Genomic DNA, 7,803 nt, shown 5'->3' on the forward strand with positions numbered 1-7,803 from the left:
TTACTGGCCTTTGCACATATTGTTTTCCCTGACTACCATTCCTTCTACCTTATCTTGGCTCTGGCCTAGCAAACTCCTACCTTTCCTTTAAAATCCATCACAAATGTTACCTCCTTGAGAAGAGTCCTGTAACTATCTTGCTTGTCAGTCAAACCAGTATTTATTGTTTCCCTACTATGTGCAAAGCATTCTGTCAGTAGCTAAGGATGGTCACAGCTCCAGCTCTCATACCTTAGTAAGGAAGGTTGACATGAAGTAAATAATTATAAGTAAACAGTAATTACATCAATACAAAATAATGTGAGGGAAAAGCATGGAGTGCTCTTGGAAGGTCTATTGGGAGGAACTAAAGTCAGGCAGGATTGGTGTCTCTCTTCTCTGGATTCCCAAAGCATTTTATTGCATATCTTTACTGTGACACCAGTATTAGAAGTTAAGTATCTATCTCTTTTAAGCCTGCGTTGTAGCTACTAGCCACATATGGCCTTTTAAATTTAAATTTAAAAGTAATTAAAGTAAAATAAAATAAAAATTTATTTCCTCAGTCACAGTAGTCACATTTCAAGTGCTCAGTAGCTACATTTTTTAGTGGCTATCATATTGAACAATGCAGATAGAGAATATTTCCATCATCACAGAAAGTTTTATTGAACAGTGTTGCTCTAGCCTACGAATTCTCCAATATCAAATATTGTGTTTCATTTGTCTTTGTATCCCTAGGGCCTGGAACAGTTATTTACATAACAGAAGCTCAATACTGATTGATTCATTTACTTAAAAAATATTTGTATATATGCCTATTACATGGCAGGTACAATTCTAGGTATTGAAGGTAAAATAGTGAACAAAAAATAGTTTCAACTTCCATGGAGCTCACATTTTAGTGGGGTTGAGAAGAAATGGACAACAAACCAACAAGCAAATATATAATCTATCAGATAGTGATGAGTACTATGGAGAAAAATCAAACAGGTTAAGTTACATATCAAGTAGCAGGAGGACAAAGGTTGGGTGTGATGGGTTGACTTTTTATATAAAGTGGACAAGAAAGGCCTCATTGAGGGAATGAGTCATGTAGAGGGAGCAGCAAACGATGTCCCTGAGGCAGGAGTGTGTTTGACTTGTTCCAGGAACAAGGAGGAGACTGGTGTTCCTAGAGTTGAGTGAGTACTGCAAAGCATCATAGAAATGATAGTGGACAGCAGAGTAAGGAGCAGGGCTTTTGATACTCCAAGTGAGATGGGAAAATATGGGAATTGTTGAGCAGAGGAATGAAGGGATCAGAATTATGTTTTAAGTGTGATTGATCCAGCTGTTGCATTGGAAATAGACTGAAGGGGTTAAAGCCGAAGACCAGCGAAAGGTTTTAAGGCAGGGGAAAATAGCAGCTTGAATGGGTGGTGATCATGAAGGTGGTTGAGTAGTGTCCACATTTTGAATATACATCAGGCACCATATGCTGATGGATTGGATGGGAATTGGGAAGGGAGGAAAGAGTCAAGGGTGACTCCAAGCATGTTGGCCTGCGCAAGTAGAAGAATGGACTTTGCATCAACTGAAGTGAAGACTGCAAGTTGTAGATTGGGTAGGAAAATCGGGAATTCAGTTTTGGAAATATTAAGTTGAAACATATGTTGGGCATGAGTTATATACTGGTGTCTGAGGTCCAGCTAGAGGTATAAATGCTTGTTGACTGACTAACGGAATGAGTGAATGAAAAATTACTATCTTAAAATAGCAGTTCTGAATGTGAAGCTGCAGGGTTTAGATGTGGGGAATAGTTTGTACACAGACAAGACAAATTTCAAAGACGAGGCCTTAGAATGTGAACAAGCTGTAGATGTGTGGCCAAATAAGTAAGATTGATTAATACATTTCTATGATTATTATTTGAACAGGGATTTGGGGAATCTTAAATCCAAAATATCCTCTGGTTCAGAAGATGGGGCAGGATGTGTTAGTTTCCTATGGTTGCTATCACAAATGACTACAAAGTTAGTAGCTACAATAATGCAAATTTATTATTTACAGAGGAGCAAGTCAGAAATTTAAAGTGAGTCTCAGGCTAAAATCAAGGTGTATGCCAGGCTGTGTTTCTGTTTAGAGGTTCCAGGGGAGAATTTGTCTTTCTCACATTGTAGCACTCTCTGGCTCTCCTGCATCTCTCTTTTACTTATAAGAACCCTTGTAATTACATTGAGCTCACCTGAATAATCCAGAATAATCTCCCCATCTCACGGTAGTTGATTGGCAATCTTAATCCCATCTGGAAACTTAATTCTCCTTTGCCATGTAATATAATATATTCACAAATTCTGGGGATTAGGATGTGGATACCTTGGGAGAGGTGATGTCTTGAGTTCTTTCTTTTACTGCCAAAAGACCAATATACAATAATAGAAGTGATTGAGAGGATGTCTAAAGTATAAACAAACTCCAATTAGACATCCTCTCAAATGCTTTTATTACTATATATTGATCTTTTGACACTAAAAGCCAAAAAAGGCTGAGAAAAGCTAAGCAAAGAACAATTTGAACAGGAATCCACATTTATATGAAGTTCTGTTTTCAATTAACTTAAGAATATTTATGGTATATGTAAAAACAAACTCAGACCTAAGAATATCATGCTGGAGGGTGTATATGTGTGTGCCTGTATTTGTGTAATTACTCCATATAAACATAATTATTGGTTATAAATTTTATGTAAAATCATATTAAATAAAATTCATATTAAATGAATACTAGAGTTTGTTCTGTGCTACTCTCAGGATTTATTTTTGGTCATTTATGTATACCTTAGATTTATAAGGGCCTTATTTTCTGAACTTAATCTGTAAAATGCAAATGTCCTTATGGGTCATAGGATTGAACATTTGAGGCTGAGAGTATCCTGGAGTAACTATTGTATTTTGTTGGTCTCAGAAGTGTTAAATCTTATTCTGAAATGTCTCTCCTAGTCATTGTCACCAACATTCTCATGGCTGCCTTTTCAGCCCAGGCCAGGATGGCTGTTATCAGTTTTCTAACTGGTGTTACTCAGGTGAATCAGGAGGCAGAGAGTACAGTGGGTTAAGAGAGTGTTCTGGAATCAAATTATCGGAGTTCAGTCTTATTTTGGCTACTTTCTAGATGGATGGCTGTAGACATTTACCTTACCTCTGTAAACCTCAGTGTCCTGTCCTGTACAATGGGGATAGTACTGATTGCGTAGAACTGTTATGGGGTTTATATTAAATTAGGAGTTAATGAACTTGACTAAGACAGCAAATTGTGAATTTACTGATTCTCAAATCCAAATCTATCTCTTGTTGTCCTGGCTTTTGATAATTGAACTGGACCCTTTGCCAACTGATGCAATGGTAGGTTTGTTAATAGAGTGTGCTAGAAGGGTCCTGCAAGGCATAGTAGAGGATGAAGCTTTTCTTCCCAGTTTTTGGGTCTTTTTTTTCCTCCTAAGGCCCAGCTATCGGTGGTATGTGGGAAACCCAGTGGAGGTCACCCTCCAGTGAGTTTCTCTGGCACTGCAGTGGGCAGTTTTCTATATGCCATCTCTGACCTGCCCATATTCCAGCAGGCAGCTTCCATTAGACGAGATTTGGCCTATGGTATCCCAGCAAATGTTACTGGCATCTCAGTGGACAGCTTTCTATGAAAGAGCTCTAGCCCATGTTATCCCAGAAATCCCTGCCACCCAGCAGGCTCTAATCACCTTCTCCAAGGCTGAGGTGTGAATCTCAGACTGGTATTTAATAAATACCAGTAGGGTTTATTCTAGGATGACAAAGACGGTTTAACTTTATAAAATCTGTAATTAACCATGTTAACATATTGACAGAGAAAAATATGCTCATCTTAAGTTAACAAATCTTAAAAAAAAACTGTGAATAAAAAAAGGATGTCTACATAAAACTTAATGTGAACTTCACATTTAATGGTGAATTAATTAGAAGCATTCTCTTAAAGTCAGAAATAATTTAAGATGCCTGCTGTCACCACTTGGATTTAGCATTGTACTGGATGCCCTAGCTAGCTCAATATGACATGGAAAATAAATAAGAGGTATGGGGAATAGAAGAATAAGAAACCAAATTGCCATTGTCACAGATGATATAATTATATACATATGAAATTTAAGAGAATCTAGTAATCAGAATTCATCAAGGAAAATGCTTACAAAACTGTACATTAAAATTAATGGCACTTGAGTACCATCAGATACAATAGATTAGAAATGTAATTTTAAAATATCCTATTCTTTTAGTCACAGAACTATAAAATATGCGAGATTAAATTTAACATAATATACATATGACTTTTATAGAAAAATTTATAAAACATTATTGAAGAATATATACAAAGACCTAAATAAATGGAGAATAAAGCCATGTTTTTTGGGCAGGAAGTCTCAGTATTTTAAAATTTTGATTCGCCCCAAAATAATTTATAAAAGCAAAGCTAGTTCAGTCTAAATCTTAAGTTTTTTCAGAACCTGTCAAGCTGTTTCAAAAATTTATGTGGATGAATAAGGGGCCACGAATAACTAAAGGAAAACACTTGAAGAAGATTAAAGAGAATGAACTTACTCTATCATTATTAAGAGTTGTTATAGGGGCACCTGGTTGGCTCCATAACCCAAGTTGGGTTAAACATCCAACTTCGGCTCAGGTCATGATCTCAGGTTCATGGGTTCGAGCCCTGCATCGGGCTCTGTGCTGACAGCTCAGAGCCTAGCACCTGTTTTGGATTCTGTTTCTCTCTCTCTCTCTCTCTCTCTCTGCCCCTCCCCAACTCATACTCTGTGTCTGTCTCTCAGAAATAAATAAACATTAAAAAAAATGAAAGAGTTGTTATAAAGATACAGTAATTAAAATGTGTTGTATTAGCAGAAGGATACATAAATACATCCGTGTAAACAGAACAGGGAGCCTAGAAACAGCCAGGTGTGTATATGAAAAATTAACCTATGAGAGTAGTGGCTTTCTGGTCAATGGTGAAAGATAAGATGATGGTGAGGCAATGGACTAGTCATACAGGCCTACCTGTAGTTGTAGGCCTACCTCCCACCATACACAAAAATTCATCCTAAATGGATTAATAACATAAAGACAAACTGAAAAATATAAAAAAGTAATGAAAACAACTATGATGTTGGAAGTTAAGAAAAGAGCTCTTACACAAGACTTGAGAAGCACAAAGCTTAAAAAGATTATTAACTTTAGCTATTTAAAACAAAAAAAAGATCTGTACATAAAAGTCCATAAAATGAAAAGATAAACCCCATACTGGGTGAAAATATTTGTAATCCAAGCAACCAATAAAGTATTAATAAATATATGTATTAAATAAAACTTTAAAAGCAATAAAAGGGAAATATTTCAATAAAGAATGACAAAAGATATGAAGAGTCAATTAATAGAAGAAAATTTTAAGACCAATAGATAAACAGCTGTAAATTCTCACTGATAGTTATGGGTAATGAAATTTAAAACAAAATGGGGCAACATTTCATTAACAAGTAGATTGCTAAAACTTAAAAACTGATCATATGATGTGTTTTGCAATAATATCAGAACATAAGAACTTTCAAAAACTGCTGGTCTTAGGATACATTGGTGCCTCTGCTTTGTTTTGTTTTGTTTTATTTTTACATTTCAATTTTTTTCTTTAAGGGGAGTGAGTTGCATATGGGGGAGGGTTAGATGCTTTATAGACAAGGAAAAAAAACTAATAGAACCAATTTATTCATCATAATCTTCATATTCATCTTCTTCATCCTCCTCCTCCTCTTCATACTCTTCATCCTCCTTGTCTTTCTCCTCTTCTATTTTTTTCTTGCTTTTCCCAGCCTTGACGACTTCCTTTTTTGCCACATCAGGCTTTCCTTTTTAGCTTGATATACAATATCCTTTTCATGTTTTTCCTTCAGCTTAGCAGCCTTCTTTTCATAAAACCACTTGTCATCTGCAGGAGAGTTACTCCATATCTCTCCCAGTCTCTTTGCAATGTTGCCAACAGATAGGTCAGGATGCTGTCCTTTGAGTTTTGGGCGATACTCAAAACAAAACAAGAAAAAGGTTGAAGGAATCCCCTTGGGTGCATCGGGATCCTTGATCTTCTTTTTTGTTTCCTCTTTAGGGGGGACATGAGTTTTCATTTCTCTTCCATAATGGGCCCTGTTTGCTTTTGCCACGTCTTCAAATTTTCCTTTCTCTTTGGAACATGGTCTTCCATCTCTTTGAGCACTTAGAAAACTGAGAAGTTGGCTGAAGCATCTGGATGCTTCTTCTCGTGTTCCTCTCATCAAGTTTGCATACAGAACGCATATGATGACATTTTGTATCTTGGCTTCTTAGGATCTCCTCTGCCCATGTTTAATTATTTTCCTCAGCCAGGCACTAAGTCGCCCAGTGCCTGTCTGGTTCTCACTTGCCCTGTCACTGTCTCTTTGGAGCTCAATGTACTGCGGTGTCTGTGTCTGGTGAATGCACTTTGGAAAGTAATTTAATAATCAATGTCTATGGACTTGAGAATGTATACACACTACAAGATTACATTTCTACTTTTAAGTTATATATTGTGGTTGAACTCTCAAATGAAAAGGCATTCTCAAAACTATCATTGCAGCCTTGTTGTACTAACAAAAATTGAAAGGATCATAATTGTGCAAGAATAAGGAAATGGATAAATTAAGAAGAATGTATTAGAATATTAACAATTTAAAAAATGTAGCGGAAGAGTTCATGTCAGCATTCTGTGATTCTCTTAGGGAGGTAAGGAATGGTATCTCTAACACTTTATTCATATCTTTATTTATTTGTATCTGCTACATTTTGTTTTATAAATATCTGAGGCAGATTTTGCCAAATATCAACATTTGTTAAATTGGGGGAAGGGTGCTTCATATTTTGTTATATGGTTGAGACTTGAACAATGTAGTTTTGAACTGTGCAGGCCCACCTTTATGCGGACTATTTCAATAAACACAGTACAGAATGTAAGTGTATTTTCTCTTCCTTATGGTTTTCCTAATAACATTTTCTTTTCTTTAGCTTACTTTATTGTAAGAATACAGTGTATAAGACATATAACATGCAAAATATGTGTTAGTCAACTATTGCTGAGGTTTCTGGTCAGGATTAGGCTAAAATCATTAAGTTTTTGGGGAATCAAAAGTTACACATGGAGTGCTTGCTTCGGCAGCACACATACCAAAATGAGAACGATGCAGAGAAGATTAGCACGGCCCCTGCACAAGGGTGACACACAAATTCTTGAAGTGTTCCATATTAAAAAAAAAAAAGTCATATATGGGTTTTTGACTGTGTGAGGGTTGGCACTTTTAACTCCCACAAGTTTCAAGGGTCCACTGTATTATTATCTGTACTATTCCATATGTATGAAATAGTTCATAGTTAAAATTAAAATATTTATTTAAATGAAGGAAATACTCAAAATGTTAAGGTGTTTACCTATTCCTTATTTTGCCCCACTGCATAAGTTTGAGACTGTGGCTGTAATTTTAGATGGAGTCTTAAGTCTTAGCACTAAGAGAAGATATCTTGCTAATGATCATAAAAGAAGGGATTCTTAATCTTGGTTTCATTAGTGCTGTGCTCTAATTAACTAAGCTAACTGTCCACAGGTGACGACATTTATAAACAAATAAAAACCTTTGCTTGATGAGTTTAGACACTCATATGATTAAGATAAGGAACAGCTGTATTGCTTGTGGGACCAAGAACAACAAGATGCTGTTAACATTGCTAGTCAATCTGACATGAAAAATGTTACATAGTATAG

The 7,803-nt window shown here is 36.0% G+C and overlaps 1 non-coding gene and 1 pseudogene across 1 annotated transcript; one reads left to right on the forward strand and one right to left on the reverse strand.

The window, feature by feature from the left end:
• Positions 1-5,741: 5,741 nt before the first annotated feature.
• Positions 5,742-6,372, reverse strand: LOC131514562 (high mobility group protein B1-like; annotated as a pseudogene).
• An 815-nt stretch (positions 6,373-7,187) lies between these two features.
• On the forward strand, positions 7,188-7,294 carry LOC131515553 (U6 spliceosomal RNA). Its single transcript, XR_009263624.1, has one exon. It is a non-coding gene; the product is annotated as a U6 spliceosomal RNA (small nuclear RNA).
• The last annotated feature ends 509 nt before the right edge of the window (positions 7,295-7,803 follow it).

Source organism: Neofelis nebulosa, chromosome 6 (genome assembly GCF_028018385.1).
Source record: "Neofelis nebulosa isolate mNeoNeb1 chromosome 6, mNeoNeb1.pri, whole genome shotgun sequence".
NCBI classification, from domain to species: domain Eukaryota; kingdom Metazoa; phylum Chordata; class Mammalia; order Carnivora; family Felidae; genus Neofelis; species Neofelis nebulosa.